The sequence below is a fragment of the Sinocyclocheilus anshuiensis genome, unplaced genomic scaffold, assembly GCF_001515605.1.
Source record: "Sinocyclocheilus anshuiensis isolate Anshui unplaced genomic scaffold, SAMN03320099.WGS_v1.1 scaffold1023, whole genome shotgun sequence".
NCBI lineage: Eukaryota > Metazoa > Chordata > Actinopteri > Cypriniformes > Cyprinidae > Sinocyclocheilus > Sinocyclocheilus anshuiensis.
In genome coordinates this window covers 191,996-208,585 of record NW_015546084.1, presented here as the reverse complement: position 1 = coordinate 208,585, position 16,590 = coordinate 191,996, and the positions used below count along the sequence as shown (strand labels likewise).

At 37.4% G+C, this 16,590-nt stretch overlaps 1 protein-coding gene across 2 annotated transcripts in view; it reads right to left on the bottom strand.

Annotated features, from left to right (window-relative positions):
- LOC107700014 (sodium/calcium exchanger 1-like) overlaps positions 1-16,590 on the bottom strand; it is an 83,413-nt gene that overhangs the window by 64,165 nt on the left and 2,658 nt on the right. The gene's annotated exons all lie outside the window — the stretch shown is intronic.

The window sequence follows — 16,590 nt, the reverse complement described above, 5'->3', positions numbered from 1 at the left end:
TTTTACTCTTACTCAAGTAGTTTTTTGGACAAGTACTTTTACTCTACTCGCACTACATTTTTTGGAAGGTAATGGTACTTTTACTTGAGTATATTTTTTCAGTACTCTTTCCACCACTGCTGGTGTCACATTTTATCATTAAGCGAGTGCTCATTTTACTGGCTGAGGGTGGAACAGGGACATCCTGCATTCCCACATCATCTTACTTATATCTTAAGGAGGAGATGTGACGGACTCCTGTGGACAATAACCGCATTAGTCAACGGCATGATTTCATAAAAAAATAATTTCTGTGGAGATAACCAGAGGTGTGAAAGTTAATAATGTGCAATTATGTAACATCAATAATATCAATGAAAAAAAGGGATCAAGCAGGGTTGAGCATCATTTAAAACTTCATTAAGAAAGTTTGAATTAAGGGAGGGAATTAAGGGAATTAAGCTAATGGAATGTAGGATTTTAATTTAAATGGAAGTAGAATATAGATAGATAGATAGATAGATAGATAGATAGATAGTCTGATTTAAATATTCTAATATAACTTATACTTCACAGTAGGGCTGGGTTTTGACACAAATTTCACGATTCGATTCGATTCTCATTCACAAGCTTGCGATTTGATTACCAGCTCGATTCGATTCGATATCGATTATTTTGGATATATATCAGGTACAGTACATGCCAAATTTTCTCAAGGAAAAGAAAAAATATCTCAACTAATGCTGTAAAATATACATGAGAGTCAGTTGGTATTACATTTATTATAATATTGAAGGTTAAAATTGATTGATTTGTTAAAATTACACTTAATGAAGTTTTTAAAATAATAAAGTTACAATTACATAATAATATTTCTACTTCGATTTATTTTTTTTTTTAATATAAACAATGGTGGCTGTCATAAAATATTGATGGATTTATTCAAACATAAATTAAACATTGAAGAACAGTAAAATTTATAATGAATATGTTATATGGTGCATATATTTAGCAAAATGCCCCTCTCTACAGTTTATTTTTCTATCTGACTAATGAGTTATGGTCACCGAATATGTTTTTCTGAGGTAGGCCTAAATGTGACATTATGTGACATTGTTTGTTTACAAGATGTTATAACGTCTTTGTGCGGCTGAAACACTGATTGAGCGATTACATGAGACAGGACTGTAAAGTTGTACTCTTTCTTTTAACTTACCTTCGGATGTTTAGTCATGTTTATTTTGTGCTGAAACTGGTATTAATGTGGAGGAGATGATCAGTTCACGTGTGCCTCGCGCTGCCGCGTCTGTTGAACTGAGGCATTACAGCGATCTGTCACTCCAGATTAAACAGCACCAAAACGGCATTTATTTTTTGAATACTGCAATACAATGGACACAATTTGAAATCTGAGACTTTGTTTCATATTAAAAGTACCAAAGCACAAGGCTTATTGCGATATATTGGATGGGACGTTCCATCCCCTTCAACGTTCAAACAGGCTAGACTAATCGATTCTTGGTATTTTATGCTGCCTTCGCGTGCTATCGGAATTATCGTAAATACGAGTTTCCTAATCGGAAATTAGACGTGAACACCTCTCAAATCGCATTTACTACTGGGAAATTCTGAAATAATTTTGATACCAGAGTTTCCGAGTTGGGCGGGTCATAATCTTTAAACATGGTGGAGGGGACAACCATTGCTGCTTTCAATGCTGGTCTCACAACAACTACATCCCTTTGTCTTGTCGCTAAAGTAGTGTATTTATAAGCTAGATATGAACGATCATTTGAAGCATATTGTATGTTTTATAAGCAGTGAAATAAGCATGTATTTGACCGAAATTCCAGAATTGTCAGCAAACTGCATGTGTAGCGCGGTGAATGTTTATGATAGTCAACCAATGGGATGCTACATTTTATTCCTTCTGACATTAAAGCTCTTGAATACGACAACAAGCGCGTAATCATGACTTCATAAGTGGGAAATAGGACATTTCCGATAGCACGTGAAGGCAGCATTACACAGCTGGTGCAACTGGCCCCAGTTCAAAGAGCTTTTACTGAAAGTAAACTACTAAGATTACTCAGAACTTCTGTAACGAAATGCACTAAGATTACATTCACACATCTGAACCTGTCTCTGCCTTTTTACACTGCAGGCAATCAGCTAAATCAGTCAGTCAATAAGCCTATACAAAGGTGTGCACATGTTTATTTTGTGCTGAAACTGGTATTAATGTGGAGGAGATGATCAGTTCACGTGTGCCTCGCGCTGCCGCGTCTGTTGAACTGAGGCATTACAGCGATCTGTCACTCCAGATTAAACAGCACCAAAACGGCATTTATTTTTTGAATACTGCAATACAATGGACAGAATTTGAAATCTGAGACTTTGTTTCATATTAAAAGTACCAAAGCACAAGGCTTATTGCGATATATTGGATGGGACGTTCCATCCCCTTCAACGTTCAAACAGGCTAGACTAATCGATTCTTGGTATTTTATGCTGCCTTCGCGTGCTATCGGAATTATCGTAAATACGAGTTTCCTAATCGGAAATTAGACGTGAACACCTCTCAAATCGCATTTACTACTGGGAAATTCTGAAATAATTTTGATACCAGAGTTTCCGAGTTGGGCGGGTCATAATCTTTAAACATGGTGGAGGGGACAACCATTGCTGCTTTCAATGCTGTTCTCACAACAACTACATCCCTTTGTCTTGTCGCTAAAGTAGTGTATTTATAAGCTAGATATGAACGATCATTTGAAGCATATTGTATGTTTTATAAGCAGTGAAATAAGCATATAGTTGACCGAAATTCCAGAATTGTCAGCAAACTGCATGTATAGCGCGGTGAATGTTTATATGATTGTCAACAAATGGGATGCTACATTTTATTCTTTCCGACATTAAAGCACTTGAATATGACAAGCTCGTAATCATAACTTCATATGTGGGAAATAGGAAATTTCCAATAGCACGTGAAGGCAGCATAAGAATCTATATCATTCCGTAAAAATGACAATCGATTAATATTGAGATATCAATATTTTTTACCGAGCCCTACTTTACAGCCTTCATAAAAATACCTTGAGGAATCTACAAGAGGAAAACTGTATACGAAAGCCCGTTCAGTTTCTCAAATAAACACTAAATGAGCAAGATTAGTGAAAATAAATCCCATTGAGTCATTCGTTTAAGAATGTTGCTACTTCGTAAGCATCACTGCACACCGAGATTTATTGACTGAGTAATTTGCTCAGTCTGTGGATTGATCCAAACACCATCTTCTTTCATTCTAGAACATCTCTATAATCAGTGAACGTGTTGCTTTTTGCTTTTGATGCATAGTGAGATGAGAAACATGAAGAATAGCAGATAAAAAGAGGAGCAGAAAGGATAGAGAGAGAAAATGAGGAAGACACAACGTGAGATAGATGGAGCGAGATCTTAGTGAAATCTCAGGCTTTGAAGCTTCTATAGCAATGAAGACCATTGGGAGAAAGGAGTAATTGTCCCTTGAGTCACTGTATGTACAGTCGGTTCTATCGTTTTAAAAAGTCTTTTATACCCATGTCAATTAAAATGTTAAATGATGAATGATTGTTTTTTTCAGGGTGAGTATAGGAATTATGTGTATATTGTGTGTATATTATTATTTATGGATCCAATGGTCTTGTCAATGTAAACACCTTGAGTCCAACACAAATTTCCCCTTTGGGGACAATAAAGTGTATTTCATTTCGTTAATTTCATACTAGAGGGCAGAGATGGGGGAGGGTGTGCAGTGCAGTCAAATAACTTATAGCTCTAATGAAAGAAATTACTTCAGTATCCAAACACTTACAAAAAAAAAAAAAAATCACAGAAGACTATAATTACGAAAATAACCCAATTACACGAGACAAAAAGTGCACATATACTCTCAAAAACACACACCATTTACATAATCATGCAAACCCCAGAGCTCAACCATTTCCGCATATTACAACGGCTTTTTTTTATTTTTTTTTATTTTTACAAATTTTATAGTTTATGCAATAATTTTCCATTTGTTCGCTGGAAACAGATCTCATCAGTGCCTCGGCTCCGAGTGCCCGCGTTTCCTTTTTCTTGACACAGTCTAGTAGTTTTCTTGCTATCTCACCCTATTGTGAGGCACCACACGCATCGAATCTGCCATTTAAATGGGTCAGCCTCCTCTCCTGTGTACTGCAAAAACATGAAGCTTCTCCCACCCTCAGATCCCTGCATATTAACAACTGTCATGTAGCGCTCTCTCTATACGCTTGCCCGCATGTCCGCCGTACACATCAATATTCATGAAACATGCAACATCGCTCCACATGCCCTCTGTAATCTATAACAGTGGACAGACGATCTGGTTTATCCAGATCGCAGTAGTTCAAGTAGCCTCTCGCTCTCCATAAAGCATTCATCGCTCTCCTGGTGGCTTTGACAGGAGGGAAGTCGACGGGCCTGAACCAGCAGGGAGTCATCCAGTGCTTTAAATACATAATAAGCAGGGCTGCAGCAGAGTAAGCAGGAGCTCTGAAGGGTTTGAGAATGACTGATGGTGAACCTCGGAACAGTGTAGATGTTTGGTTAATGGTATATGTGGTTAAAAGCAAAGGTGCAAAGCAAATATGCTTTACAGTGTGACAGTTTGTTATTGGTGAGACAAAGGAGGTCTATAATATATGGAGAAACTCATGTTTTACCATTATAGTTCATGTCAGAAGCAGCTGCTCAGCTAACAACGCAGATACGCAATCCGCCATCTTTGCATGTAAGCACTCAGTTCTGCAGCCAGACATTTTTACCCCAATCACCCAAGCTGTAAAAGTCATGTGACTAATCGCTTTGGTGCTGCAGGAAAAATGGCATCACAACAACGCTGATTGGCTGATTGCACCACAAGAAGGCACACAGTTCCAACTAGTATTATTTTGGTCAACGAAAACTACAAGATTTTTTTTTTTTACTAAAATAAAACTAAAAAAAAGCAAACAAAAGAACAACAGAACTGGTGTGACAACTAAACTTAAATGGATTTACAACTAGCATGATAGTAAATCAGTAAAATAAAATATAGATGATCAAAAATTAATTTTTGAATTTTTGAAATACATCATCTGCCACACGGATACGTTGTTTTCATTCAGATCAAAGTGTAAACAACGTAGACAACGCATCCTAGTGGCGCAGCAGACACATAACAGCATAGTTTACGTTCAGTGGATACTCTCCAAAATGCCGGCAGGGTGAACGCGGAGGAGACAACTTGTTGAATAAAGTCAGAGAACTCTCAGAATTCATCAAAAAATATCTAAATTTGTGTTCTGAAGATGAACAGAGGTCTTACGGGTTTGGAACGAGTAATTAATGACAGAATTTAAATTTTTGGGTGAACTATCCCTTTAACATAGTAAAACTAAAATTAAAAGGAAATAAACTGAAACTATAAATAAATAAATTAATTAATTAATTAACTAACTATGATCAAATGAAAACTAAAGTAAACTAAACTAAATAAAAATAACAAAATAAATTAATAAATTAATTAAATTAAAACAAAATTATAAAACTACTAATAGTGAATTATGTGAAAAGCAGCAGACAGGTAAAAAATAATAAATGTCCATTTCACACTTTTCAGAGTTCTCGAAATAAAAGGATGAAATATCTATGATTTATATGCTTTAGTTGCTACTTTTAACCCTTGTGCGTTCTTCAGTCACTTCTGACTGGAGAATTTTACATTTTGAATTTTTAAAAATCGTTGCTTCACCAGAATGGTACGAAACTTGGTGACTTATATGGCACTTGGTATGTGAACACAAAAAAATTTTGAGGGCATGATTCGAAAAAGCTAAGTGGTCGTAAAAAAAATAGTCACACTCATGGTCTTCGGTCAAAAATGACCGACCATAGGAAATGAATGAGAAATGGGGAAAAAAAATCGAAAATACAGAACATTTTTGTGTGTACAATCTACAAATCCCCCACAATGCAGAAAAAAATTGCACAGCAATGAAGGGGTGAAACTCTAAAACATCTAGAGTGCAAAATCAACACACCAACTCACACACGCGCAGACACAAACTTATACACACACACACACACACACACACACACACACACATATGAACTGGTGTGATGGTAACACTGCAACTATGTAAAATAAAATCAATAATTCAACTACAATGCAGTAAAAAAGTGGACAGCAAGGAAGGGGTTACACTCTAAAACATCAAGAGTGTAAAACAGATACATCCACTCACACACACTTACACACATGCAGAATTATACATACTCAAATGAATTGGTATGGCTATAACCATGTAGCCAAAATGAGTCAGAAGACTGAAATAAGAGGTTAAAATCAGATCAGACCCAGAAGGATTAAGCTCTGATAAAGCATTCCTGTTCATTTTTGTTACATTTTTATAGAATTTTAATGTTTTGTGTAACAAAATTCTTTCTGTGTTCAGGTTTGAATGTAGTAATAATAATGCAAAAACCTACACTTCAAATCAAAAATTAAAACAACAAAATATATAAACCTCGACAAAAAGTAGTCTTTGAGAATGCCTTAATATACATTTAAATCCATAACCTAATAAAAGTAAACAATTATGTATAAAAACAACTAAGGAACTCACAAGCCTCTCTATACAGTCCTATACAGGAATCTAGTGGTTACATCATGAAATTACAGGGGGTTTTTTTTGCTCTCACCAGGAGGTGCTGCCTTCAAAAATTGGATTTTAAAGGCCTAGTCTCTATTTTAATCTGAAAAATAATTTTGAAAAATTAGAAAAAAAAAAATTTTGTACTATTTTCAATGGAAACAATTGATCATAATTATTGCATAAATATTAATTAGTACCATAAAATTCTCTCAAAATACAAAAGAAAAAATATTATTGAACAAAAATATATTAGATTGATTTTACTGAAGAAAAAAAAGTTACATTTCAGGTGTCCGGTCACTTTTGACCGCGAAGACCATGAGTGTGACTCTCAAATGAGGAGTGCACAAGGTTAAATGCCAATCCGTGGAAAGGGTGTGTTTTGGTTCCAGATAGTGTCGTTATGGCATCTGCCAGCAGAGGCTAACTGGGCCATGCTAACCAGCCAAACCTCGACCCCTTTGGTGCAGACGCTTTAAACGTTAAGGTGAGCCAGATGAGGTTTGTCTGCCTCAGACCCAGATCTGTCAACAAAGCAATGAATGGTGGATGGATTTTTTCGTCATACTGCCTTTTGTTTTCATGTATTATTGCTATTATTGACAAATCAATGTCCTCCCCGAGTCTTATGTGACCAGTGTGTGTCGCCTCAGAGTTAGATGGCATTTTCTGCTGGGTGAATAGTTTCATTCTCATTAAAACCAATTTCCTGTGCCTGTCATCTTTCTCATTGCAACCATGGACACTTTGGAAAGGTCGCCTACTGTGGACCCTCAATAGGCAGCATATGGCATTTGCCAGCCAAAAATAACACCTGTGTCTTTTTTTCCCCTCCAGTCTTAACTCCTTTCCACATAGTGACATTTGCCCCAGGCCCCCTCTCTGCTTGTCTCACGGTGTGACAGTGTAGATGAAACTGTATACCCACAAGCCCCCACATAGCGCCCACTTCTCCATTCACAATCAATCATTCACACATATACGCATTACGAACATGTAGACTAACATATCGCGGTTTGCTGCCAAATCTTTCAATGATAACACTGATATTCATACAGTTTGGATCTGATTCAATTTCTCTTCTTCTGTAATAGTTTAATTGTGCGATTACACATCACTACAGCCAGTATGAGCTCATTCACACATGGCAAAGCTAGAAGCATTTCGATTGGCTCTATTTTCAGATACTATGTAGGATTGCGTCAGAAAGAATTTGCTCATGTGTTAAGACAGACTGGCATTTTCTCATATAGTGATTTATTTAGTATACAATAGTCCTCAAATTTGATTGGTCAGGTGGTGTGATATTTAGTCCAACAGCATTGTGACAGGGCAGTCGTGGCCTAATGGTTAGAGAGTCTGCCTTGTAACCCGAAGGTTGCGGGTTCGAGTCTCAGGTCTGGCAGGAATTGTTGGTGGGGGAGTGAATGACCAGTGCTCTCTTCCACCCTCAATACCACGACTGAGGTGAGACATTTGAGCAAGGCACTGAACCCCCAACTGCTCCCTAAGTGTCGCAGCATTGGCTGCCCACTGCTCTGGGTGTGTATGTGTGTTCACTTGGATGGGTTAAATGCAGAGCACAAATTCTGAGTATTGGATGCCACATTAGTGTTGCTTTTGTCAACAAAAATTATGACTAAATATCGTCGTCAACGAACCTTTAAATAAAAACTAAAATGACAGCTTCACACAAAGACTAGACTAAAACTAAAATTAAAACAGGCCGCCAAAAACAACACTACACCATATGTCACTTCACTTTCACTTTTCGCTGTTTGCATCACGCCGTTTGTCTGTGTTTGTTCGAGGCAGACTGTCAGTCTGTGCATTAGTGGAGGGGATTTTCTTTCTACAGGTTACATCGATACACCAGTAGGTGACTGTATTTATGCATGAGTGAATGAATCATTTATTCAACCGATTTGTTCAAACACAATGATTCATTAATTAACGAAATGGCTGCTTTCAATATAGTAGGCAAGAAATAGTATGTCTGAATTCACAGTATGATGCTGTATGATCACAAATGATGCTGTTAGATGGCAGATAAAGTCTGGATTACAACTGCACTACACACATTCATACTATATAAAACACACTTTTTAACGGTCGTAAAGTAAGTACTTATTCAAAAGAAGTACCTTATCAGAGAGTATGCCGTTTCTAAAACAGTCACAGCCTGTAGCAGCAAATGATTGAATCATTCACCCAATTAAATCGATTGAAGATGATCAACAGTTAATTCTGCATTTGGAATTATTTTTAATAGTGGAGCAAAAATAAATGTAGCAATATTATGTCTAAAATATAAGTAACTTAGTATTAACTTTAGCCTAGTATTAGCTTCAGAAGGCCTTTATTAACTCCCCAGAGCCGTGTGGAGTCATTTTTATGATGGATGGACGCACTTTATTGGACTTCAAAATTTCAACACCCATTCACTGCTATTATAAAGCTTGGAAGAGCCAGGACATTTTTTTAATATAACTCTGATTGTATTTGTCTGAAAGAAGAAAGTCATACACCTAGGATGGCTTGAGAGTGAGCAAATATGGGGAAATTTGAAATTTTGGGTGAACTATCCCTTTAATCACCGTAATTTTATAATGAAATTACAACTGTATTTGAAAATGCAACCTGATGCATCTTGGCTTCCTGCAGAATCTAATTTCACACCAGTGGTGTTTATTAATTTCTAAAACATGCACAATAGACATCTACACCGGACAGGGTGCGTCCGAGAAGTTGCTTTTCAACAAAAGATAGAATGTGTCCATTGCTGTTATGTGAAGTCTTCTGTCTATAGTACTTATCAGGAGCTGTGAGAAAACCTATTGAAGTTGCCTAGTCAAGTGTGAACATTTTCCCATCATTCCAGCACCACTGAATGTGACAGAGGAAAAGGGAACGGCTTGAAAGTCCGTCAACATGTTCCACCTCTTAATTTACATTCATGCTATGCAATAGACAGGGGAGCTCAAAAAGCCCCGTATTCCATCTGGAAACCTTTAGCATGCCATCATGGGGATAGAGAGGAGGACAGAATGAAAATTAAGTGATAGGAATAAATTTCACAGCACTTATTCTGCAAAGTCTGACACAATGGTGGATTTGAAGAATGTAGATTTCATTTGCACTCATTAATCTGGAGGTGGGAATCAATGGGCTCCTCAGTTCCCATGTTCCCACGACCCAGTGTAAAATCACAGGTCTGCAGCCAGTATTTTGACTGACGTGTCTCATATGAGGAATTTATCTATCATTCAAATTCATCCCACGTCAGCCTGTTGCAACAGTTATACAGAGCCCAACAAAGCTTTGAGGCTGAATCACCTTAGACAACCTTCAGTACAGAAGAACAAATCCAAACAATAATGTCTGGAAATCTGCAAGAATTAAGAATTGTTTCAGGGTAAAGAGACAGTTCATCAAAAACATGAACATTTCTTGAAAATGTACTCACCCTCAGGCCATCCAAGATGTAAATGAGTTTGTTTCTTCATCGGAACAGATTTGTAAGCATTTGTAAGACCTATATTTAGCATTACATCACTTCCTCACCAATGGATCCTCTGCAAGTGAATGAATGCCGTCAGAATGAGAGTTGATAAAAACAGCTGATAAAACATCACAATAATAAACGTAAAGCGCATATGCTGTTCTGTGTCAGCTGTGCCACGCGGATACGCTGTTTACGTCGTTTACACTTTGATCTGAACGAAAACAGCATATCCGTGTGGTGCAGCTGACACAGAACAGCATATGCGCTTTACGTTCAGTGGATACTCTCCAAAATGGCGCTAGGGTGATGCAGAGGAGATGAATTGTTGAATAAAGTAGTTCTTTTTGTTTTCTTTGCGTACAAAAAGTATTCTCATAGCTTCGTAAAATTGCGGTTGAACCCCTGATGTCACATAGATTATTTTACCGAACTCCTTGCTACATTTCTGGACGTTGATCGTGTTAATTACATTGCTGTCTATGGGAGGGTCAGAGAACTCTCAGAATGCATCAAAAATATCTTTATTTGTGTTCCTAAGATGAACGAAGGTCATACGGGTTTAGAACGACATGAGGGTGAGTAATTAATACAGAATTTTCATTTTTGGGTGAACTATCCCTTTAATGTGGATTCAGCACCTTGGACAGTGACTATAGAGCACCAGATCTTATTACAGTTTGCCATTGTTGCATATCACCAAGCATATTGTGTAGTAATAGTTTGTAATATGTGTGTAACTGCAAACTAAACTGTTCTAACATAGGATCTCACACAGCAAACGTGCTGTGTTGCACAGGATTTTTTTTTTACCCATTTCTCCCGATAGTGTAATGAAATTATGGGCCTGGTGTAAATCTGGCCAACATGAATATAGCAGGTGGGAAAGGTATTTTAAGATACTCTAAAAGCTGAATAATAAAAGGGCATATGCAGTAGATATAAATAGTGAGGAGGCAAGTCATGCATTTGATTGTGTAAAAAATCTAATTGGCTGAGCCTTTGATGAATGGAGCACAATAACTAGTTCACAATTATAGGAGCGCACTCTGGAATGTTTGTTTTGGGTATCTCCCAAAGTCCAAATGAGTCAAACTGTTTTTGATTAATGTTATTATATAATTACCCAGTTTTGGCATTCATTACAGGATGTACAAACACTAACATCGCAGTCAAGCGACAGGAAGTAGGTTTTCTTAAAATATGCATTCAGAATCATGATTATAAACAGAAGGAGGGAAGGAGTACGGAAGAGAGAACATAAGCCTCATGAAGCAACTACAAAAGGCAAATAAATTGCTGAAACCCAGAGGAGCTATCACCAGTGTCTCAGTAGAGACACCCTACAACCCAATTCCCTGCGTCAAAAATGCTAGAAGCAAAACATCACGCTGATATTAAATCTAAATGGAAGTTCCTGCATGAGGGCTGGCACCTTGAAAACAAAGAGGTATAGATCAAAGGCATTTTTCCCACATCCAGAATTATCTGGCTACATTAGCAGAGACACTTACAAACAGCAATTATTAAAGCTGATGGAGGTCTTGGGTTGCATAAGGCTGATCGTATTAATTAACCAATTTCAGATTTGCAGGGCAGAGAATATATAAACATGATTCAACTGACTACAGTGGTGCAAAAGCATTTAAATTATATTGTAAAAATTATACTGCATTATATTATTTATAGAATATTAATTGCATAAATATACATTTAAAAACAATATATATATATAAAACATAGCTGAGAAAAAGCATATAAATTAAAATACACTGAACAAAATTATAAATGCACAGTAAAACTGCACATTTTAGAGTGGCCTTTTATTGTGGCCAGCATATGGCACACCTGTGCAATAATGATGCTGTCTAATCAGCATCTTGATATGCCACACATGTGAGGTGGATGGATTATCTCGGCAAAGGAGAAGTGCTCACTAACACAGATTTAGACAGATTTGTGAACAATATTTGAGAGAAATAGGCCTTTTGTGTACATAGAAAAAGTCTTAGATCTTTGAGTTCAGCTCATGAAAAATGGGGGCAAAAACAAAAGTGTTGCGTTTATAATTTTGTTCAGTATAAATATAGAATATAAAAAGTGTCTTGCACACAGTATATTATTTTATTTATATAATGTGAAGGAGATAAATGGATAGTTTAATAAAAATGAAATATATAATAAATATAACACACTTACTTTTTAAATGAATATAAACCTACATGTCCCCACTTTAGTTTAGGGACTAGTTCTCACTATTAACAAACTATTAACAATTGACTTTTGCTACTAACAAATTATTGACCTTTGCTTCAATAAACTCATAATTTGCTGCATAATAGTTAGTTGTTAGGTTTAGATATGGAGCAGGATTAAGGGATATAATATATGGTCAGGCATTAATATGTGCTTTATATAAGTACTAATAAGTACTAATAAACAGTCAGTAATATGCATGCTAATAAGCAACTAGTTAATAGTGAAAATTGTTCCCTAAGGTAAAGTGTTACCCTACACATTTAGTATACCAGTTTAGAACAATGGAAGTATTTGAAAGTTCTTTGAAATGTTATATAAGTTATATCAAGTTTTTTTTATTTTTTTTTATTGCAGTTTTGATTCAATTAGTAGTATAGAAATTTTACACTTCAGATTCAATTTAAACCATATATATGCCTAAACTACTATCTGTGGTTCAAGCTTCTAACCATGAACAGACTCCCTGTTATTCCTTGGTAAATAACTAGTGGTGAAATCCAGAAATCCGTGTCCTCCTGAAAACTACAAGTCCCATTTGGTACAGCCAGGATATGCTACGTGACTGGGATGAGGTGCTTTTTTATTGGAACCCCGTATTTTGATTTTGCCAAACATTTTGGCATCAACAATTTGAGACAGACGAGAATATTCTTTTGGAGAGCTGTGATTTCCTCCTTTATTTTTTCCACCAGGTCACCTCTTTGTGCCTTATGCAGAAAGGTGAGTGTATACTCATTCATTCTTGCCATACTGTTCTTTTCAAATGCTTTGAGGGTTGTTGTTGTAGTCATTTTACTTGGACAGGGAATTGGTGTTCTGTTATCTTCAGGTACACATTTTCTACATGGCCACAGGTTCTTAGCAATATTTTACACTTCATATATTTTTCAGCATCAACAATTTCTCTGGGGTCTTCAGACATTTTTTTTGATCATGGCATGAAACCTACTATGAAGAGACACTCCTGAATAGCAAAAGGAACCAATTTTGCATTCGTTGTACAGGGAAGGGCCATTCAATTCTGAACTGTCCGTAATCAACCTGCCATATGGCCAAATAACACATATAAGCACTGTTCCAAAACTTAGTGAGATGCCTGCAGAGGAAGCAATTTAAGGCATCATATGCATGTGAAGGTTGTTCCTTAAGATAGTCATCTTAATTATGCTGCCTCCTAAGATACCTCAGTTTAGCCAAATTCTAAGGCAGCATCACATGCATAGTTTCCAGAGAAGACCATTCCTGGCAGGGCTCAGTGAAAATAATCCAAGATGGCAACCGAAATGTTCATTATAAATAAGTGTAACTCAAACCTTGTGAAACAGAAGTGTGCTCAAATCTTAAAAGATTATTTTAAAAAATGCAGTTAATTTAAAATAATGAAACAAAAATTAAGTGTACTTAAAAGGAAAATATCTTCATGACTATGCTTCTTAACACATTAAGTACACTTTTAAAACGTTATTTAAATTAAATTAAAGTACATTTAAAATCTTTATTTTTTAATAATCTTTTGTCATGCTTTAAAGATGTATACTTTGATGTCTTGACTAAAATTTAAAAGCACATGTAAACAACTTGATAATCGTTTTTTTTTTACTTTAATTACATCGAAGTTTTAGTTTACTATAAACGCTCATCAGTACACTGAGAAAAATGATAACATTTAAATTAACTAGTTTTATTCAAAATATTATTTAGCATCACTCAATCAACCTAAATACATTCATTTACACTAACAAAACTAATAATTATGGGTTAAATGAGGTAAAAGTGTCTCTTAAAGGTAACAATTTCGTTACCACTTTTTACAGTGTACATTCGACACATTAACCTTATTTAAAAGATAATTATATAATTATACAAAAATTTACTTAAGTGGGTCAAACAAAACCAGTTTGCAACTAATTTAATTTAGCATAAATTTGAACTATAATACATTTTCATTGAATTGCATGCAATTATTTGCCTGAATACATTGCATTTACTTGCACTTAAGCAAAGAAAAGGATAAAGAAAACTGTGTGTTTTGAATCGTTTGTTTTGGTGTGCTGTTTCGTGTTTGGTGCAAGTTTCTCACAATGCGTCTCACAATGATTGCATATTATGTCAGTAGCATGCAGTCTTTTGTGTCTGTACAAATGGATTTGACCAGACGATATGGTGTTATTTTAATGACAAATGTCTATGAAAGCAGTCTGGTTGAATGCATTTTCGACTACTTCTGGAAGTGGTGTAAAGTAGATGAGCTCAACATTTTAGACCCTTAAAGGGCTCATGAACTGCAGAAACCAAAATTCCCTTGATCTTTTGACATATAAGAGGTCACTGTACTATAAAAACATCCTGTAAGTTTCAGAACGCAAAACCTTCTCATTAGTCTAAAAACAGCTTATATTGAATCCAGTCTGCCAAAACGACAGCTTGTGGAATGTAGAACTCTATGATGTAACAGTGTGGCTAAACTCCACCTCCGCAGAAGAAGATCAACGCCTGCTTCTACATCGCTGCCTTTTTAGCCCCGCCCACCGATTCACGCATGTAGTATTTACAAGAGAGGCGAACACACAAGTCTACGCAGAAACCAAACAATAAAGATGCTCTGAAGACAAGACACTGTACAATGCCAAGTTGTGGTAAAAACAGTCTTTGCATCGCCTTGCTTCTGATCCACACATTAGGAAAGAGTGGAGGAATTTTATTTTTAATGAAGTTCCAGACCGTGTTAGTAAGAACTCAGTATTTTGTTCACTTCATTTTACCATGGATCCGTTTACAAACAAGGCACAATTCGACACGAGTGTGACGAGTGGGGGCGGGGCCGAGAGGGCAGTCGTCCGCGAGGGGCTGCCGCTTTACTTTCATTTTGTGTTTGTTTATTTTATTAAAGTTTTGTTTAAATGTAAAAAAAAAATTATAATAATTATCGTTCCGGTTCCCGGACACACTGCCGCTTTGTCCTCAACTGGCTGAGAGGCTCTCACTCGCGGTGCCATGCGATGGTACTGGACATCTTTGGTGGACAGCCCACCGCTCCTCAGCCTCCTGGCGGATGGCAATGGCTCCTCCTGTTGAGGGCAGCCGGCAGCGAGTCCCCCGTTCCCTGCTCCTCCCCAATCATGGCGGATGGCAGCAGGCTCCGGCCTCCTGACAAACGGGACCGACTCCTCCGCTCCCTCTCAGGTGGCAGCCACCCCTCCTCGACCCAGGAGCGCGGCAGCGAGCTCTCCGTCCCACCTCGTCTTCCATCGTTCCAGCACCACCGCCTCGGGCAGCCACCGGCGGTCTCTCCGCTTGTTCCTGCTGCCCGATCTCCTCAGCACCGCGACCCCCCCTAGCAGCGAGGGCTCTCTGACAGCGTGTCCCTCCTTCCTCCCGGGTTTCGGCACCAATGTAACAAAGTTCGTAGTCACGGGAAGAAGGAGGCGGGAACCGGCGAACATTTAAGACTTTAATAAAATAAACAAACACAAAATGAAAGTAAAGCGGCAGCCCCTCGCGGACGACTGCCGCACACCAAACACAAAATAAAATCCAGGCCTGGTCCTCTCTCCTCTTTCACTGTCGTAGCTCCTCCTTTTATCCTTCCGGAGCTCCTCCGTGGGACTCGAGACCGGTGAGTGATGCAGGTGTCTCTCATTATCAATTACTCCACCGGCCTCGCTCCGTTCCCATGGCTCTCGGCCCCGCCCCCACTCGTCACAACGAGATTTTCAAAAAGATTGAAACTAAAAGACAATGCTGTGCCGACTAGGCTATATTGGATCTGACAGTAATGTCGCAACACACGTGTAAGTAACTGTTTTTATTACATGATCACTGTTGCTTTGCCTGTTAAACGGATCGTTTGATATGAGTATTTATGCATTTTTAACCTAAATCACAGCAGCGCCCATCTGTGAAGGACACGGACTGTTAAACATACACAAGTGTGCCAATCATAGCAGTGGGCGTTTACTTCCAAGTCTACAATCTGCCACACTTATTCAAACGGAGCAGAGAACAGTACAAAATAAAAAACAGGGGCAGTTCATGACTCCTTTAATACCAGGTGAAAACAGGGCAGCAGCTTCCTGTCCAGACAAAAAGTAGCTGACTACATTTTAGTATAGATCTTTACGCAAACAAATAATTTGCACTGAGTAA